General features: G+C 35.9%; 1 protein-coding gene across 5 annotated transcripts in view; it reads left to right on the top strand.

Moving 5' to 3' along the window:
• Window positions 1-20,665, top strand: part of npas2 (neuronal PAS domain protein 2) — a 51,245-nt gene that overhangs the window by 9,022 nt on the left and 21,558 nt on the right. Inside the window, exon 1 of one of the 5 annotated variants that reach the window (XM_052556160.1) lies at window positions 7,711-8,096. The exons of the other annotated variants lie outside the window; for them this stretch is intronic. The gene's annotated coding sequence lies outside the window, so the exon portion shown is untranslated. Of the gene's footprint in view, window positions 1-7,710; window positions 8,097-20,665 lie in introns of those variants that run through there. 5 annotated transcript variants of the gene reach the window in all.

The following is a 20,665-nucleotide window of genomic DNA, read 5'->3' as shown; positions in this document are numbered from 1 at the left end:
GAGGGTGACATAGAAGAAGCCATTACACAAACAGCACCATGTGAAAGCATGTCTGGAGTTACCAAAAAGCAAAATCGTGATTCGTGACCTAGATGCAATATGAGAAAAGATTTTGTGGTCAGATGAGACCACATCTTTCAAAGAACCATTTTCTCATGTTTTTAATGTATACCAATGTGTTGTCATTTGATGTATACCACACCTACAGTAAAGGATAGAATAGAATAGTGGCTGGTAAAATGGTCATCTGGTGCAAAATACATGGAAGTACAGGTGAACCCTTTGGCTGCAAAACTGAGCTCTGAAGGAGGTTTCAGTTGTGGTTAGTAAAGTGTCATCCACCCTTTACCCAACCTAGCTGTACAGGATGTTTGTCTGCTGGAAATATATTTTTTTGCCCCCAGCAGAATTTTAGCTGGCTTACCACAAAATAATAATAAATGATTCTTTATAGCAGTATTTTTTATTAAAAATGAACTATTCTTTAAATATTGTTTTTCTTTACAAACAGAACATTTGAAACCAGTTGAAATTTGTACAACCATAATGTAACTCCATAAATGGATTTTGCTGTAAAAAGATGGCAACTGCTGGAAAAACATAGCCGTCTTTGGTTTTTGTTACTGCTGCTTCCAAGACTGTCAAAGACCATTTTGCAAAATGTAATATTAATCTTGGCATCATTTACACAGAACATTTTTAAACTGAATGTACAAAATTGACATAAAAAGATTATGTAGAACATATTTCTTTAAAAAAAAAAAGTAAAAAATATTATTGAAAGGATAAATTTTTTAAAGCGATAAAGTAAAAATATTAAAAGAATGTCAAATGGTGCTTTTAAAATGAAAACATTATAGAGATAAAAATGAAGTAACAGTCATTTTTCCAATAGTATTTCATGTTAGTGTGTAGCTTTTATCTGAGCTGGTGCATACAGTGATGCATTATGGGATATCCGACAGTTTGTTCTCCCAATCTGTGTTCAGCCAGCTTGGGTGTGGCTCCAGTGGTAGAGATTCAGGTCTGGACTTTGGTTTTGTGGTTTGTTGAGCTGACTATTAGCTAATATTAGCTGACATATATTCGTTTTTCCAGTATATCGTTATCCAGGATTTCTATTTCCAAGCAGCCCTATGCAAATGTTTGTATGCACAAAAGTTGACAGGAGGAATTTATGTTTGTGGCTGTAATTTCCCGCTTAATATTGCACTGTCCAGCTCATAACCAATGATGCCATATAAGCTCATGAGTCATGACTCACTTTGACTGTATTGTTTTGTTTGTTTTCCTGTTTGCTAAAAGGCCAGGAAGAGCCGTAGGCTTTGTGTCAGCTTACAGATATTCCAAAAATTAAACGGATAAATTAACATCACTTTGGCTACACTGATATGGAATCAGTGATGTCATGCTGATGTCATAGATAATGTTCTCAATACAAGTCTTTGTTGCTGTTATGCAAAACGTTAATTATCCAAGAGCCTTCGGTATGTGTGTGTGATGTTTGAGTTTGCATGTAACTGTGCCAGCATAAATAATCAGTATTTCGGCTTTTGTTGCAGTTACAATCTTTCTCTCTGTGTTGATCGCTCAGTTTGCCTCTCTCACTCTCTCCCCCTCTTTCTCTTTATATTTTGCAGGACTGTGGGGATTGTTTGAGTGGTTAATATTAATGAAATCTAATGAAAGTTTTGAATATACAAGTAAATTATTTATGCTGCGTTGGTGCTCACAGGAGAGATTGATGGTTCTTGAATTATAGACTAATGAGAGGAAACCACAACAGTCATTACACTAAAAACATAGGAGCGTTAGCCAAAAGGCCTTTTAAATACAAAATATAAGTCTGATAAATGAATGCAGCCTGTATGATATCAAATATTAAGATGGTTTGGTAGGTTATTAAATGGGCATTTCGAAAGAGCAGTGCTTGTTGTCTTGGATGCGGTACAGGTTGAAAGGTGAATTTATTATACATGTCAAACTGCAAAACTGCAGCTCCATTGACTGTCTGACCTGTAGCTGCAAGTGTCTGTATTAACAAATGCTGAATTGCATCTTGGGACAAGTATAGCTCTGAAGTGGCCCTCGACTAGAGTCAATCTAATCAGGTTACGTTTCAATGTGTCCCTCTGGCGAACTTACATAATGTTTTAAAATATCATGTTCTCTGGGTGTGTTTGTATAGGCTGGAATACACTACAGAATTTTTGCCCCGATTTACAGTTGATGCTAGTTGGCGCAAGTCACAGCCATTCTGCAGATTTCATAGAAAATTGCATCGTATGATGATCACAGACGCTGATTCTTTAGCTTTAAAATCTGATTCCATCCAGTCGGAGTTCATTAAAGTTTTGATATTTTGAGCTGATTTTCAGTGTTCCTGCTTCTTGTTTACTTTGGTGACATCATGCATTGCAGAACTGAATTGTGGGTCCTTTGAGTCACTGGAGTTGCTTGTGGCAGAAGTTGAAATATGTTCAACTTTTTAGGTTTCAACGCAGGCATAAGTCACTTGGATCACCTTTAGAAAAGCCAATCAGATCTGTAAATACCCTAGCGCAGACGCAAGCCAATCGTGTTCATTGGAAAATATGATTGGTTGTTGTCATGAGCAGTCGCATCAGCACCAAGTTTTAGACATGCACTCTGTCAAGAGTCGACACTTAATATGCCTCATGTGAATGCACCATTAGTGTATGATGGCCAGTTTCTCCTCTGGACTGTTCACAAAGTCAGTAAGTGTATGGTAAATCTGCTCAGATTTGAAAAGTCTTGTAGTATGTTCCACTCTTAATTGGGGTCAAAAAGTCCATGTTAAATTGTTTTAAATTTAATACATATTTAATTTGGAAATAAACAATCTTTTATGATTAAAAAGAAAAAGTCAAAAAAATTTGAAAAAAGGTTGAATCTTGCATGATCAGGTTTTGCACAAATTTAAAATGAATCTAGTTGTGCTGCACTGAAGGATGCTAGGAACATACATACACAAACATTCTTGTTGGAATGACTGCATGTATGTGTGTGAAGAATCTTTTAGTCATCCTCAGTGCTGTTTTCTTGATAAGTTCTCACATGCAATGTAAGAAAAAATAGAAAAGGCACTAATTTTCTGTCAGGATATTGTCCGTTAAGTTTATGACATTTCCTTTAAATCCTAAAACAACACAATGTAATGCATGATTAAATATAAGTCTAAACCCCTGTTAAAAATCCTATGGATGATTCCTTTATATTTACTCCGTACATTGGGCCTTGTTTTTATAGACTCCATGGAGTGCACAGTCACTCTATTTACTTGAAACCGCTTTTGGAAATAAATGTTTCAATACATGTGCATGTGTACATTTTAAACTTGCATTACATAAATTTGTATTTTAAATAATTTTCATTATCTTGATAAACAAATATGATTATGTTATAAATAAAGGTTTTTTTTAGGTTCATCAGACTATTTTCTGGTCAAGCTCAGGCATTTTATTAATCATAAATTGATAATTTAACAATGGCGAGAAGGGATGTAAATAAAGAGATGGAGCCATTGTTCACTGAGGGGTTGAGAGTTTTGATATTATTCAAACATGTAAAAATTAAAGTGCAGGGCCTTAAGGCTTCCATACTAAAATACTTAATGCAAAGAATGAATTTTGCAGTTACAAAAAATCGCTGGTTTTGCTCCAGAATGAAAATAGACTTCACAGCAGACAATCAACCTCTTACCAAAGCCACCCTCCCATTTTCTCTCTCTCTCTCTCTCTGTCTCTGATGTTGCCTGTATAATTAAGTGATCACTGTTCTGTTTGATATAAAGTAGCTCAGTGTTAAATTAAAAACAGACCATTTTAATTATAGTCTCTCTTCCCGTAATTAGTTTGTGTTTTTCCCCTCTAACTCTGTATAATAGACCCCTCACTCTCTCTTTTTCTTTCTGTCTCTCTTTATTCTCTTTACCGCACAAACACATAAAGGGAGAGGTGGAGCATTTTGATGACTCTTGATGGTAAAGTGAGAAAGCCTTTTACTTGATCTAATATGTGATGATTAGCTTTTTCATTTAGCTGGGTCAGACCACATTAAGATAATTACAATTATAAAAGAACAATGTGGGTTTACTACAGCAGCATAGGACACACACATATGTGGATAATTGCTACACACACCGTCACACAAGCATAAAAGACCGGAGCCCAGAACAGCCATATGTTATGATGATAATGCTCAGGAATAAATAGAAAGATGGATGGATGGACTGAACGATGGTGCTTTTGACGTGTGAATAGATAGAGGAAGAGAGAGCAGCAATTATCTGGGCTCAGAGAGAGTAAGATGACCTCCTGTGAAACGATCATAGAGTTTAGAGGTTTATTTCTGGCTGTGGGGTTTTAAACATCTACAAGACGTTCCTGTCCTCTGAGATTGAAGCAAACTGCTGCTTTACTCCAGCTGACCTACATAATCTTGTGTAAGGCTCAACAAAAGAAACTGAGAGGTTAAACTCATCTTCAGGCACTGAATTGAACATGAATCGAGCATTTTTTAAATGTTCTGCTTGTTATGCATTACATAGACAATTAATTCTTTAAAAACAATATGTGAAATGTTCTATCCCTCTGTTAAATGACTCGAGACTAAATCATTTTGTGTGTGTATATAATTTTATTTTTCACAACACTTTGTTGAATCTGATGGCTGAGGGGTCTTTCCACTCACGAGATATTTATCCACATCACACAGGAACCTTTTCACCATTTGTATCACTCCACTATCACTTTTTGCAGCAAGTGTTGTGGCAGATGCCTAAATCCACCATCATTTTATCATACTGTTTTTGTGTCTGAATATAGGCTAGTTTTAAAAGTTTATGCAAGAATGTAGTTGTTTAAGACTTCAAATTTGCAGTGTGGTAATAAAGATATCGCTTTTACATTTTCTGAGACATTTGACGTGTGAATAGACAAAGAAAGAGACAGCAGCAATTATATCTGCTCAACTAACTCGATTCTCGCCATAGCTTGAGTATGTGGTGTATATAAATAAAGAAACTGAAAGCTCCCAGGAACTAGTGATTTTGAACTTTTTGTGAGAGAGATATCCAAAGATCAGCAGAAACTGATTCACAGATACACACAGTGAAAGTATGAAAGATGAGAGAATGTCATTATTTCTATTTTTATTTTATGCATTTTTGCCTTTTTATTAGGATAGATCAGAACTGACAGGAAGTGAAGTGGGAGAGAGCTAGGGGGCAGGATTGGGACGGATCCTCGTAGTGCTACAGAGCTGTATGTTAGCGCACTGCCCACAAGGCTATCAGTGTTGACAGAATGTCACTATTTGACGTAAGGGTTAGGATGTGATCTGTGGTATCAGGAAGAAGAGGTTTGTTATGTATTATTAAGTAACTGCTGAAATGAATCTGACTGTAATTTGTGTCAGTTCTAGACTAGTAAACAAACCACTGTCAGAAAAACCTGTTGCTTAAAAACCATCACAACTTAAAATTGCTGATCAAAACATATGCAGAAGGAAAAATTGCATATTTGTGTAGTGTGTATGAAGAGAGGTGTTTTCTGATGGGAGAATCTGATGACTAGATTGTGAATTTCTTATGAACAAATCACTTGACCTTTTATTGGTTTGCAACAGAAACATGTAGGTTGTGTGTTCTCACACGTACACACACACACGCGCACACACCCTTGACACATATCTGCTGTGTGATTCTAACGAGGAAGTTCCTGTTCTATTTTTTATTATTTCCTGAACTTCTGAATGTTGTTTGCTCATAAAAGTCATCTATACTGACACAGGAGAATCAATTATTCTGCTGGTCCACTAATATTCTCAGAAACTCTGCTACAAATCATTAAATTCTCTTTCTCTCTCGCTTTCTTTCTCTTTCTCAGTTCCTCCGTTCCTCCCTCGCGCTTGTGCTGGTGTTCCACTGACCCATATTCCTCTGGTACTTCTTTAAAGCTACAGAGCCACAGTCAGCTTTCAGACCAAAGCAGCCCCAACATCAAAAACTACAAAGCAAAACACAAAAGAAATTAGAGAAAGAAAGAAAGAAAGGAATCAATATTTTTTTATTTATCTAACTATACCCAATGACTCATGGCATGATGAATCCAAAACTCCCTCCATTAACAATTGTCATCAGACTTTAATTAGACTCTGTTCCTTTTGGTTTTATAATAATTAGCAGAGTTTTGAAGCTACTTTTGCAAGCACACCATGGCAACTAAAACTATTAAAGTATTAAGAATAATGCACAGCAATTACATCTGTTTGTTGAGTACAGTAAACACGCACGGAGCCGTTAAAGCCATGCAGATGATGTGTTTCAGAGGTTTCGCTGCTCTTCTGCCCAGCGGCTATTTGGACAGAGAGTGTGATGGAGGATTCTGTGTTTGCCATGGCAACCAATACTGTGTCCTGATACAGGCTTTCCTGCATCACACATGATTTCTGCTTTAGCTGATTAAAAAGATGTTGTGTAAATATATTTCGTTTTTTTTTTTTACACAATTTTTTATCCTTTAAACGAAAGTTTACATGCATTTGAATTTAGTGCAAATTTCTTCCATTTTATTTTATTATAAACATCAGTAAACTGTGCCATAAAGCATTGTTATTTCAACTCCTGACGCTGCTGCAACAAACCCAGTTTCACCTGTGAGGAAAATACCTCCAAAATAGAGCAGGATGTTCACATGTGCCTTCTAAGGGAGCTTTGGGCTCAGCTTCTTGTAAATTTGAGCAACACCACATACATATATTAAGCCTGCACATATTGCAGTCACCTCCAACAACCACCATGGTCACTGTTGAATTGTCACATTGCTTTTTTTTCATAGACAATTTGCATTGTGCTGTACAAGTCTGTTCTACTTAAATGTTTTTTCCCCCCTGAATAATTGCTAATGATTCTGTATTTTTAACTATCTGACAGAATCGCTTTTCACACAAAGTTCTCTGCCTATCTTTCCAGTCATGTTTAATAAGAATTGTCTGTTTCATCTCAAAATGCTACTCTTAACTTTCAACACTCTTCATGGTCTTGTAAAGAAACCTTGAATTTTTGGAAAGACACTCTACAAATAAAACATAATAAAATAAAAAATCTGCAACTGGATGCATATCTAGATGCACAAGTTATTCACAGTTATTATTTATAATACAATGTATTAATTAACTTTATTTGATTAACTCACACAGCACAAAGAGTTGAATCATCTTTAAAGAAATTGTTTCAGTAGGCTAACACTTTAGTATAGGGACCAGTTCTCAAAACTAGTTGATTATTAGCATGCCTACTATTAACATGTTGGCTTTTTATTAGTAGCCTACTTATAAAAGAACATATTCTGCATGAAAATATTCTAAATCCCTCGTAACCTAAACTTAACAACTACCTTACTACCTATTCAGCAAATTAGGAGTTGCAAAAGGCAAAAGTCGCAGTTTTGGTTAACTCAAAAATGTTTGTTAATAACGAGGATGGAACCTTAAAATAAAGTGTGACCAATTTCTTCCACTGTATTAAAGCAGCTATGTTGAGGCAAACGTGCATTTGCGAAAGGCGACCGTCAGCTCCACATAGACACTAGAGCTGACCGCAGCATGACATTCACTAAAGCAAGAGCCAAATGAGCTGATCGTGTATGAAAATGATTTTAAAATGATCGCTGTCGAGCATTTATGTTCAAGTGCGTTTCTGACGCGTGTTTTCTCTGGCGCGTGTGTGCGAGGCTGCGGGCGGATAGTGCTGTCGTTGGTTTAGTATTGAGCTCCAGTCTGACCTACTTTCGTACTTCGCTTCAGCTCTGCGCTGTTTACAGGCGCTCGTCAGCGCACGATGTGGACCCGGTAACGAAAACACTTCGCCTAAACGCCGACTCGCGTGCGCTACCGTACCGCGTTTATCCCGGGATTCTTCATTTAATCTGCTTTATACATATTTTGTCCCGTGTCCGACTTCAGAGTGGCTGTTTCGTGGGTTGTTTATGAGCTCACTCGTGGATTCAGCATGAAAAGGCGCGGACATGGGCAAAAGTGAAGTGTGGATCGGTAACGTTACTCCTTAACGCACGGTAAGATCTTCCCTACATTATATATTGTAATGAAAACAAGAAAGTTTAAGACTATTTAAGTATTCGGGGTTGTTTTTAAAGACACATTTAAAGATCGCTCGTTCCATTGGTTTCTTAGCTTTTTGTGGAAACTAAGTGGAAATCTTAAGTTACGTAGTTGTGAATATTAATATATTGACGTGTGAGTGTCGCGTGGAAGAGGTTTGACGCGGGAATCGCCGGGTTCTGTGATGTTACCGCGCGCTTTCCTGCACCTTAATCTTTTTATCCCGTGCACGATGGATTGATTGAATGAGCGCGCAACCAAACAAATTCACTCCGGTTTTCGACAATGCAGTTATGGTAATGAAGGCTTATTAATATTTTGTCTGTGGCTTTTGCTAATTGGACTGTCTTGGTTCCGGATTGATCTGAAATCTTGGAATGCGGTTAAAATGGGTCACTGTACAATGCGCTGAATCCATTCTCTCCAGTATCTTGGAAGATATTTCACTTAATGCCGGGCTATTGGGACTTGAAAAATGACTTTTGCACTTGTGTGAGGAATTCAAGAGCTCCTGTCTGACTTAATTAGCCTACTCGATACAAATGTTTTCATCCTCAGCACAGTTTCCATCTATTTGTCACTTTAATTTATATCTTAATCAGTTTCTTCATTCCAAAGTGGTTGAAAAGGTGCATACAGACGACTTACTTTATTAGTTCTGTGGCTTTGGACTCCTGCCGTTTGGGCTTAAATGCGTGTTTGGGTTCTGTTTGTTGTGGTTCAGGAAATAATTTGTTATTTTGCAAGTAACAATTTAAGGGTAGAAGACGGGTAACGTATATATATATAGATAACGGACTTTGTAAAGTTAAATGTACACGAATGTATAAAGCAGTTATAAATTAATTAGACTACATGTTTTAGTCAGAGCATCTAAAGGTAGACTCTAGAAAGAAGTCGCGTTCTGTCTGAGGAAGCAACCATGGCAACAGAACGCCGCTTTCCATCCACGAACATTAATGAACAAAGTTATGACACAAATATTATTTAGCACTTCATTACAATTGTACATACCACGTTGTCAATGTACTTTATTATGCATGCATCTTTTTAGCTTCATGTTAATTATGTATAAAATATTTAGAATAGTTATAAAATAAATTTTTATGACGTATTAATTTAGCAATATCTACGTCTTACGAATGACGAATATCCCAAGCTCTTTATTAAGAACCAACATTATCAGCAATATCAATATGTCAGTTGTATCAATATGTCAGTGTAGTTGTCAGTTGTAATGTCATTTAAGGATCTTTTAATATCACACATGATGGAGGCTGTTGCATGTTCATTTGATGGAGGCTTGCGTGCAAGCTTATAAACTTGTGCAGTGTGGATGAGTGTGCAGATGTGTATCAGAGCCTATACCTACGTGGGCCTCTTGGTCAATGGTGTATGTGTGTGTGTGTGTGTGTGCTGCTGTACGGTGGGCCCCTGGTTAAAGGTGGGCTCTCAGCTTCATGAAAATACTGTAAACAGTAAGTGATGCAATAATTCCCTCACCGCTTGCACGGGGGTCAGGCTGTCCTGGAAATCACTCTTTATTGTTCTCTCGCTGTCCTTGTCTGTTTTCCTCTGTCTTTTGCCCTGGTCAGGAGCCCGTTGTTACTAATTACCGTTTGCTTCAATAATTCTGTCATTTCTGTGTGTACTGCATATATTGCCCTGAGAGACAAATTAAGCTGTTTTATAAAAGCACAAGATGCTTGTTCCTCGTTGCTTTTTCCTGACCTTTTCTTTCTCTAGGTTATGTTTTTGTTTGTGATGAGTGTGTGTGTGTGTGATTATGGATGAATGAGGTGCACTTGAAACATTCACCTGGCTGATTGAAACAGTGAAACATTCACCTGGCTGATAAAACTGCTGAATGAATCATCCCAGCAGTGAATCAGCCCTCCACAAGATTCACAGTGCTCTCCATCTCTGCTTTTTTTTTTTTTTTTACTTGAATGCATTTCATATGCATTCTGCTTTTGTGAATAATAAATAATTACAACTTGCTGACTAAACAGTTATTCTAATTTAAACAAACTAAATTTCAAATGATTTTTTTTCCCCACTTCATTTATTGCTAATTCATATTTCATATTACTAAAATTACTAAATAGACAAAATGCACTATAAATACTTGTGCCATAGACACATTTAGATATACTGTTGTTAACTTTATATTTGTAGGTGTGTGTTACTAATATTTGGTACATTGAAAAGCTATGCAGATCTACACAGAAATACACTTTATAGCTATATTGGTGAAAATGTGTCAAAGACTCACTTGTTATTAGTAAGGTCATGACAAAAGTATTCTTTAAAAAATGTTTCTGACCCCAAGATCTTGAACAGTAGTTTATCTCTATGTGAGGCTTTTAAACTATCGACTATAAAGTCCATGCTTTTGTATATATAATGGTCCTCATTCATGAAGCACAAGCAGAACGAATTTTGGTCAATGTCGTTCGTACAACCATGCATAAAGTTTCATTCAGTTCAATAAGAAATTTGTTCTGCTCATTAGGGATGCACCGAAATTTCGGCCACCGAAAATTATCGGCCGAAAATGGCCTTTTCGGTTTTCGGCCGATAGACTTTTATCACCGAAACAACACGGCCGAAATGTTGTGATGACGCAAACAGAAACCGCGACCTGCATAGCGCAGACTACGAGCTCCACGCGACATTCACTTAACACCAGTGAGAACATTATCTCTCTTCGTATTCCTTTATTCGCAGCACTAAAACGTCTCCTAACAAAGAAATTAAGACGGATCACGAAGTGAAGACAAAGAAAAGTACAGTCTTATAGAGTCTGTTAGCACACGTCTGAGTGAGATCTTTTCGGATCCTCTGCACTTCATCGCGAATGTGTTTGATCCGCGTTATAAAGACCATTACTTGGATGCGGAAATAAGGCAGCGCGCGCGAGAAATGATCCAGGCCGCGCTGGATGCGGAGAACCCGTGTGGAGACGGAGAAGGGCCAAGCGCAGGAGACAGATCAGAGCGCAGAAAAAAAGACTGGTCTCTGCACCAGATGAGTGGCATGCACCATCGGTGTCTGATATGTTCAGTGAAATTCTGCAAGAAAGTGCCTCAAATAATAATAATACGTTGGCTATTTTGTTCTTAGGCTACTATATATATATATATATATATATATATATATATATATATATATACACACACACACACACACAAACATACATACATAATATCAGATTGTAGCCATATTTATGCTAGATTTTCTGCTAGATTTCTGCTTTAATTTGATAAAAATGTTTATTTATGCCCTGGCCCTATTTAGATACACTCTCTCAAATATTTCTCAAATGTCAGGCAGATGACAAGCTGAACTGCTCAACAGCTAGATGGTTATCTGTCTGAAGTCCCCATCCCCAGAAGTGATAACAGTCTTGCCAACTGGAGAAGTAATGCACTTTCTAGTCTTACATAGAAACATTTCAAATGCACTTCACCTAAATGCACTTTTGTTTTTATGAGAGAACTGTTCATTTTAAAACCTTTCTGCAGGCCAGTAGGCCTGTACATTATTATTAAATATACACATGAGTGGGATACATTTTTAGTTTGAATTTTATTTTATACTGTGCATTGTTGCAATGTGCTTAATAAATATTTGCATCATTTGTAATTGTGTATTTTTTTTTTTTTTTTTAAATAAGTTATGTAATTGTAATTATCTTTGAAACTTTAATATTAATTTATGCAATTGCAATGTCTTAATTTTAGTAATGTTAGTACACGGTCATAGCAATAAATGCAATGGTACTAATAATTGGCATAATTTCTTTCGGTGTTTCGGTTTCGGTTTTCGGCCTTGGTTTTCTCTTTTTCGGTTTTCGGTTTCGGCCAAGAATTTTCATTTCGGTGCATCCCTACTGCTCATGTTTCATGAATGAGGCCAGTACACACATCTCTGGGCTAACATCGCATTAACACTCCTGTGACACTGCACCAACATTGTGCTAAAACTGTGTGAGCTTTCCTGTTGCTGCTGTAACATTCTTGAGTGATTCCATTCCTTCCGGAATCCTCCTGGGCCCCCTATCAGCTCTCACCACTGAGTGTGACCCTTGACCTCTTTCTGAACCAAACAGCTACTTTTACACACTCCTGTGTCTGATGCGTGTGCATTTATTTGGTCATGTTCAGGTGTTTGTTAGCTTGTGTTTATTGTGTGTGTAAGTAGATAATAGGGAAGATTCTTATTAGTGAGATGTTACAGAGAATGGGGAAGGAGTTAACTCTCTGATAAAAGAATAATTGCCTTTCCTACAGTGACCTCTGTTCTCTTTGCTCAGTTTATTATTTAATGTGCTGTGTGGTTGCTTTCAGCAAACACACACACACACACACAGATAGATAGATATATAGATAGAAGCATAGATAGATAAAATCATGTTATAATGTTTCAACAACAGGTTTATAAACACTTCTCATTAGTTTCGGAGGATGTTTGGAGTGTGTTGCTTAATCGGATGTATGTTATAAGATACTCAAACTCACAGCGCTTGCAGAGATGAGCAGTATTTATTACTGGCACTGTATATATATATTTCATTAAAAATAAAACCTTTGAGATTCAATAATCACATCAAGCTAAATCATGATTTCACTTCGATTTCATTTAATCGTGCAGCCCTAGTAACCAAATAATCAAATATAAAATAATAGTGGCAAAATGGCAGAACTTAGAGACAGTTATAAATATAAAGTCATCATAAACCATTCCAATGGGCCTATTCATACTTGGCCCCTTACGGATAACTATCTAATCATGAGAAGACCTGGTGTAAATGTATTCTAGATGGATTGCAATCTGATTACACACACCACTTCAGGAGGTGGTTTGAGACTCATTTCAGAAACAGCTGGACAAGTGTAAATGCATCTGGTTGTTAAAGGCTCATATGTACATTTTTACTCCTGCCAAAATGGCTAGAAATAAAGATTTGACAGTGTGTGGCTTTCAGTAGCTAGATCCTACAATGCTAACATGCATCATGGCCTGTCAAAGATGAGCAACTCTTTTCAGCAACGATGCACAAACTGATGCAAATTAAACACACTGTTTGCATAACAATTTTTGGCATCTTCGCATTTTCAACACAGTCATCATATCCACTGAAAGCGGTGAACACTATTCTCTCATCAGTACGGATGACACTTTCTCAACTGTTTTTGGTATGGAAACCAAATATATATAGAAATTTTTCACACAATGAATGTGGAAATGGGTAATGATGATTCCATGTGAAAATTAAAACGAATATGTATGACAAAAAGTTTCCAATAGAGTTACAATGTGACCTACATACAACAGCAAGAATGGAAACCTTGGAAATAAAAATGACTGAAGATGCTTAAATTTATGTGCTTTTTTAGATGTTAATATCTAGTGTTTGAAAGTTGCTTATCCTGCATGCTCTGGACTTTACAAGAGGTGTCTTTGGGTCTCAAGAAGTGATTGTTAATATGAACTTTGGTTTGAACTCATTGCTCTCTCTCTGTGTGTGTGTGTGTGTGTGTGTGATTTAAGGCCACGCTGTAGGTTATAAACGTGTATATGTGTGAGCTTCATATCACTGGGTGTGGCTGAAGGCAGATTATGTGTGGACGGTCAGGTATGAATGTGCGCACACACACATTTTTCTGAAAACTAGATCAGATCATGTTCAGTATTAGTTAATGTTCTGTTTGATGGGGTGTATGTGCCTGTGTACATGTGTTTGTTAAAATATTAGCAGTGGCTGTTTGCACTGAGTGTAAATAGCACAAGAGGCTATTTACACTTAGTGCAAATAGCAATAGATGCTGTTTACACTAAGTGTAAATAGCAATTAGATGCTATTTAAACTAAGTGAAAATAGAATTTTTTTAGTGATAGATGCTATTTACACTAAATGCAAATAACTATAGATTCTGTTTACACTGTTAAGATATATGCTCCTCATTATACATTATAAAACAGTACAATAATAAATTAGAGTGTAATTTTTGAAATCACAATATTTACTCTCGAATATTTATTAATTATAAGTAATTATTCAATAAAGAGTTCAATAAACAAGTGTTAGTCAGTAAAAAAAATGACCGTAAATTTTTTAACAATGCGAGTGTGCGGCTTTATGTGGACAGAAGTGCGTGCTGGAAGCAATATATATATATATATATATATATATATATATATATATATATATATAATATTTTTTTTTTTTTTAGGTGTTTTGTTTGTGTTTCAGAGACAAAAAGAGATATTCAGGTCTTTCTGCATGAGAGAAAAAAATATATTTTTTTCTTAGTGGCTTCCTTCATGTGGTTGAGTCTTTCTCTTCTGTTCTTTCCTTCTTTTGTGTCTATAAACTTTTCGAAAACAATTTATTCATGTTTAACAGTGCTGTTTGCTGTGTGAATGAGAATGAGTAAAGCTCTGTGTTAGAGAGCAAGATGCAGCAACTCAGGAACATTATCCACATGATTCATGATGCCACTGATGTTTTGTCATATGTGATGTGTTCTCTAGCAGTTGTATAGTTTTAATTATTGATCTTGAAGTAGTATGCTGCTAAATCAGTTTCATCCTAACTCATCATCTTCATCTTAACCCATTCATCTTTAATTATTGTATTAAATTCTTTCTTAATGCAGTTTTTTTATATCCCTTGGTGTTAATAAATAAAAGTTTATTTGTTTTCAACTTAGAACTTGGTGAAATTATTTCAGTTTGTTTCAGTTTCATATTTTCACGATAATATTGAAAACCGTACTTATTTTGGTCACTATAATCACGATATGAAATGTTCATACCATTTAATCTTTTCTATTAGCACAGAATTTGTTATTAGCAGAGTTTGCTGTGTTTTTTATTAGCAAAGTTTAACACTTTTTGCATGACTTGATCCTGATTGGTCAGCTACAGTGTGCAGTTTTCAGTTCTGTCAAATTGTTATATGGCTTTTTTTTTTTTTTTTTTTACAAGTTTTTGTTTACTTAATATATGTATGTGTGTACTGTGTATATAGAAATGCACTCACATACATGTGTATATATATAAAAAAAAAAATATATATACAGTATTGTTCAAAATAATAGCAGTACAATGTGACTAACCAGAATAATCAAGGTTTTTCGTATATTTTTTTATTGTTACGTGGCAAACAAGTTATCAGTAGGTTCAGTAGATTCTCAGAAAACAAATGAGACCCAGCATTCATGATATGCACGCTCTTAAGGCTGTGCAATTGGGCAATTAGTTGAATTAGTTGAAAGGGTTGTGTTAAAAAAAATAGCAGTGTGGCATTCAATCACTGAGGTCATCAATTTTGTGAAGAAACAGGTGTGAATCAGGTGGCCCCTATTTAAGAATGAAGCCAACACTTGTTGAACATGCATTTGAAAGCTGAGGAAAATGGGTCGTTCAAGACATTGTTCAGAAGAACAGCGTACTTTGATTAAAAAGTTGATTAGAGAGGGGAAAACCTATAAAGAGGTGCAAAAAATGATAGGCTGTTCAGCTAAAATGATCTCCAATGCCTTAAAATGGAGAGCAAAACCAGAGAGACGTGGAAGAAAACGGAAAACAACCATCAAAATGGATAGAAGAATAACCAGAATGGCAAAGGCTCAGCCAATGATCACCTCCAGGATGATCAAAGACAGTCTGGAGTTACCTGTAAGTACTGTGACAGTTAGAAGACGTCTGTGTGAAGCTAATCTATTTTCAAGAATCCCCCGCAAAGTCCCTCTGTTCAAAAAAAGGCATGTGCAGAAGAGGTTACAATTTGCCAAAGAACACATCAACTGGCCTAAAGAGAAATGGAGGAACATTTTGTGGACTGATGAGAGTAAAATTGTTCTTTTTGGGTCCAAGGGCCACAGGCAGTTTGTGAGACGACCCCCAAACTCTGAATTCAAGCCACAGTACACAGTGAAGACAGTGAAGCATGGAGGTGTAAGCATCATGATATGGTGATGTTTCTCCTACTATGGTGTTGGGCCTATTTATCGCATACCAGGGATCATGGATCAGTTTGCATATGTTAAAATACTTGAAGAGGTCATGTTGCCCTATGCTGAAGAGGACATGCCCTTGAAATGGTTGTTTCAACAAGACAATGACCCAAAACACACTAGTAAACGGGCAAAGTCTTGGTTCCAAACCAACAAAATTAATGTTATGGAGTGGCCAGCCCAATCTCCTTAATCCAATTGAGAACTTGTGGGGTGATATCAAAAATGCTGTTTCTGAAGCAAAACCAAGAAATGTGAATGAATTGTGGAATGTTGTTAAAGAATCATGGAGGGGAATAACAGCTGAGAGGTGCCACAAGTTGGTTGACTCCATGCCACACAGATGTCAAGCAGTTTTAAAAAACTGTGGTCATACAACTAAATATTAGTTTAGTGATTCACAGGATTGCTAAATCCCAGAAAAAAAAATGTTTGTACAAAATAGTTTTGAGTTTGTACAGTCAAAGGTAGACACTGCTATTTTTTTGAACACACCCCTTTCAACTAATTGCCCAATTGCACAGCCTTAAGAGCGTGCATATCATGAATGCTGGGTCTTGTTTGTTTTCTGACAATCTACTGAACCTACTGGTAACTTGTTTGCCACGTAGCAATAAAAAAATATACTAAAAACCTTGATTATTCTGGTTAGTCACATTGTACTGCTATTATTTTGAACAATACTGTATATATATATTAGTGCTGTCAAAATTAGCGCGTTAACGCATTCGATTAATTTGAAATATTTAACGCGTTAAAAAAAAATAACGCAATTAACGCGGTTGCAGTTTTTTTTATTTCCAGTTGTGGCCTATGTGTGTTCAACGTGCAAAGAAATATGGATAAGACCAAGGAAGGACTTTTAGACGGAAAGTTTCAGTATAAAACTCTGCCGGATTACTCTTCAGTCTGCCACAAGAAACATTACTCTTCATTCAGTCTGCCACAAGAAACAGCAACATTAAAATCATGAACTCAAATGTCATTGTTTTTTTTTTTTGTTTTTTTTTTTAAACAATGACTGTAACAGTGCGTAAACCAGACCTTTCTTTAACGCTAACGTTAATAAGCTTAAAGGAAAATAACGAAATAATTGTGTAGCGGAGTATTTTTTGTACACAGTGCCGCGAACTGTCAATCACTCCTGTACGCGTGCATCACTGTCCTCGCAGCTGCAGCAACTTGCGCTCTCTCTCTTCATCAAGCTTTAAAACAAAAAGGGGACAAAAAGATCATATTGTCTTTGTGCATAGGCTATAGATTAATTAGATAAATGAATATCTAAATTTGTGCCTTGCCGTCTACGGTATTTTTTTAGAACTTAGAAAAAAGATGCTGCAGCCAATGAGCAGCCAGCGGGGGCTGCAGGACGACTCAACCTCCGCAGACAGTTTTTAATGTTTATCAGACAATAAATACTCAAGATTTTGCTTTAGTATAACTCACAACGAGTTTCACACACCTTCTCCGGCCACGTTTTGTTGTTGACACTTAACAGTGGGAAAAGCGACACATGCGCTATTCACTTGTATAACTTAAGGGTGAATGGGTAATGTAGTTTCTGCTCTGGGTGGGATGAATTAGGAAGCTTGCATTGTGAAGGGCGCTCTGAAAATCGGCAGTGCAGGTAAAAGATTAAAACCTCTATTAAAACAGATGTCCAAATGAGCGCTAAAAGCACGTTCTGGGTGCACGGAGAGGTGGCGGTACGCTCAAGAGCTATATTTGGAAGTGGCTGTACTGAGTACCAGTGTGTACCGGCCCACTTAAAGCACTGGCAATGACTATACTTTGGAATTTTTTTGCAGTCCACTTAGAATTCAACATGGAAATCATTTTTGTTTTTTATTGGCATTGATTGTTTTGAAATTCAAATGGTACTTACATGCCTGTGTTTTTATTTCTGTAATAAATATGGCTTTCAAGCCAACAGTTAATTTGGAGGATATTGATGGTTTATTGCAGGTATGTTGTTTACATGAGAAAATCTGTGTTACAAGTTAAACAAAAATTCCAATAAACAATCATATTTTGAATTTAAATAGTTTCTTTGTCTTGAGTTTACATTAATTATTTACATTTTACATTTACATATCCAAAAAGTTTCAGTCTTTTAATTGCGATTAATCGCGATTAATCGCGATTAATTTAAAAAAATTGTGCGATTAATTAGTTAATTTTTTTTAATCGATTGACAGCACTAATATATATGTGTGTATATATATATATATATATATATATATATATATATATATATATATATATATATATATATATATATATATATATATATATAATTAATATTCATATATAATATAAATCAATCAATAATCGATTTGACAGTATGAGTAAATATTATTAGCAGAGTTTGTTGTATGTGCTATTAACAGGGTTTGTTCTGTTTATTGTAATTTAGAGTTGAATGTTTTATTAGGTTTATAGTTGTTCATCATTACTAGCACAGAGTTTACCATGTTTGTTATCATTAGAGTTTTCTGTGTTTATTAATCCTGGACAGTTTGCTGAAATCATTATCTGCACACAGTGTATATTCATCAGAATGACTGCTGTTTATTATAAGCAGACAGTTTTCTGTTTATATTATCGCCAGGGAATCTGCTTCATTATCATCAGAGTTTGCTGTTTATATCTGCTGAGAATTTATGTTCAACAGAGAGTATTTACTATGAGAAAAGTGTTTGTTTGGAATGAGTCACAATTGTTAACTTAAACTGACTAGTCAAGTAGTGAAGTTGATTAGATTTTTTTTTACATTTTGTTTTGATTTTAAGAAAATGGTGCTAATTAGCGTGCTATGTGTTAGCATTAAGTCGTTAAAACTTTCTGGAAAAAAAGTAAAATCCACTCTGAAAATTTTCTCTGAATTAATTCTCTTTAAAGCACAAGTGATTGCTTCACAACTCAACTGCATTTTCAAGCAGTTCAATTTTACAAAATGTAACTCAAAACTTTTGAATTCTGTTCTTTTCTGTTGTGCTCCATCCAGCTGCTCTAGACTTGAATCCTATGTGCTCATTATACAATAGGCAGAGAATTTGCTGTTTATTATTAGCAGAAAGTCTGCTGTATTAATCATTAGCTGAGAGTCTTGCTCTTTGTGTCCCTTCTCTTTCATCATCTTTTTCATTTTCCTTTTAAATGTGAATTAAATACGAACTGTAGTTCAAAGGCTTGAACTATTTGTCAGACACAATTACTGTGGATTAGACCGAACAGTGTGTGCGTGCGTGATCTGTATACAAGCATATGTGTGTGTGTAAATGTGGGTGGATATGTGTGTATACAGTATGTGCTGTATTTATAGTTTGTGGAGGTCTGTATTCTAATTCTATCCAGCTGTATACTCAATCTTACAGCTTCTCATTTGTGCTTGTCTGGTCATCGCCACCGTTTTGGTGAAACTATTCTTAATCAACTCGTGTATGGTAAAAATCATAATGAATCTCTCTCTCTCGTTGTGCTACGAAGCAGCCTGATTGTATGAAATAGTAAATTGCAAACACTCACATTTGTGTAAATTGTGGCTGATATATAGCAAGCACATTTGTCTTCGTAACAATAGAATTACCAACCCTGTTTTTGGTTTAGAAACTTGAAATTGCAACCTAATATTTATAAGTATAATAAATATTAGTTTTTTCATTTGGTCCTGAAATAAAAGACGATTGTATTACGTTGCATGGCAGATTTCACAGATCTGTCAGTGTGATATTATGCAGAGCAAAACATGTTTTAAAAAGGTGTGTGTGTGTGTGTGTGTGTTTGAGAGAGAGAATATAGGTCAGTCTTTATCTCTTACATACCTCTTCTCAGCTGATAAGTAAAAACTGCCAGATTTCTGGAATTGTTTCATAAACCACAGTTGATGCGTGTGTATATGTGCTGATAGTTTAAGCACAGTGACAGAGTACAATAAATTTTTCCTAGTCATCTTTATTTATCATTAAAAAGATTTAAAAAAAAAACAATTGCAAAGAAAGTTTGGGTGAAGCTGTTTTCAGATCATCTGCCTCTGAAATAAAGTCTCCAATCAGGGTCAAGTGTCCTTAAACCAGCTTCCTCCCATGCTAATTTAGACAATTTCAGCCATCCCACTGACTATTTGATTTTGAAAACCAGGGAACTACACTGCGACCACAATGGTTGCATATGCAACCTTTTTAAAAGAAAATTGTGACTCTAATTTTTACGAGGTCGCAAATGTATCACTGATTATTTTTGTACCTATCTTATGTTTTGGGCAATATGCTATGGTTAACTATGAGCATTTATTAAAACAGAAATGTGTATTTTAAAAATACGTTTTATAACGTGCTCTGAGCATTCAACACATCAAGTTGACTTCAGCCCCGCGATGTGGGAAAACTGAACTGAGTAGCTGGTGACGCACGCGCTCCGTTCAGGGCGCACGCAGAGACGCGTCTCAAAGTCTTCTTTTGTACAGACAAATACATACTAAATAAATCAAAATACAG

Source organism: Carassius gibelio, chromosome B5 (genome assembly GCF_023724105.1).
Source record: "Carassius gibelio isolate Cgi1373 ecotype wild population from Czech Republic chromosome B5, carGib1.2-hapl.c, whole genome shotgun sequence".
NCBI lineage: Eukaryota > Metazoa > Chordata > Actinopteri > Cypriniformes > Cyprinidae > Carassius > Carassius gibelio.
Note: the sequence above shows the minus strand (reverse complement) of the source record. Positions and strands in the feature narration are given on the sequence as shown.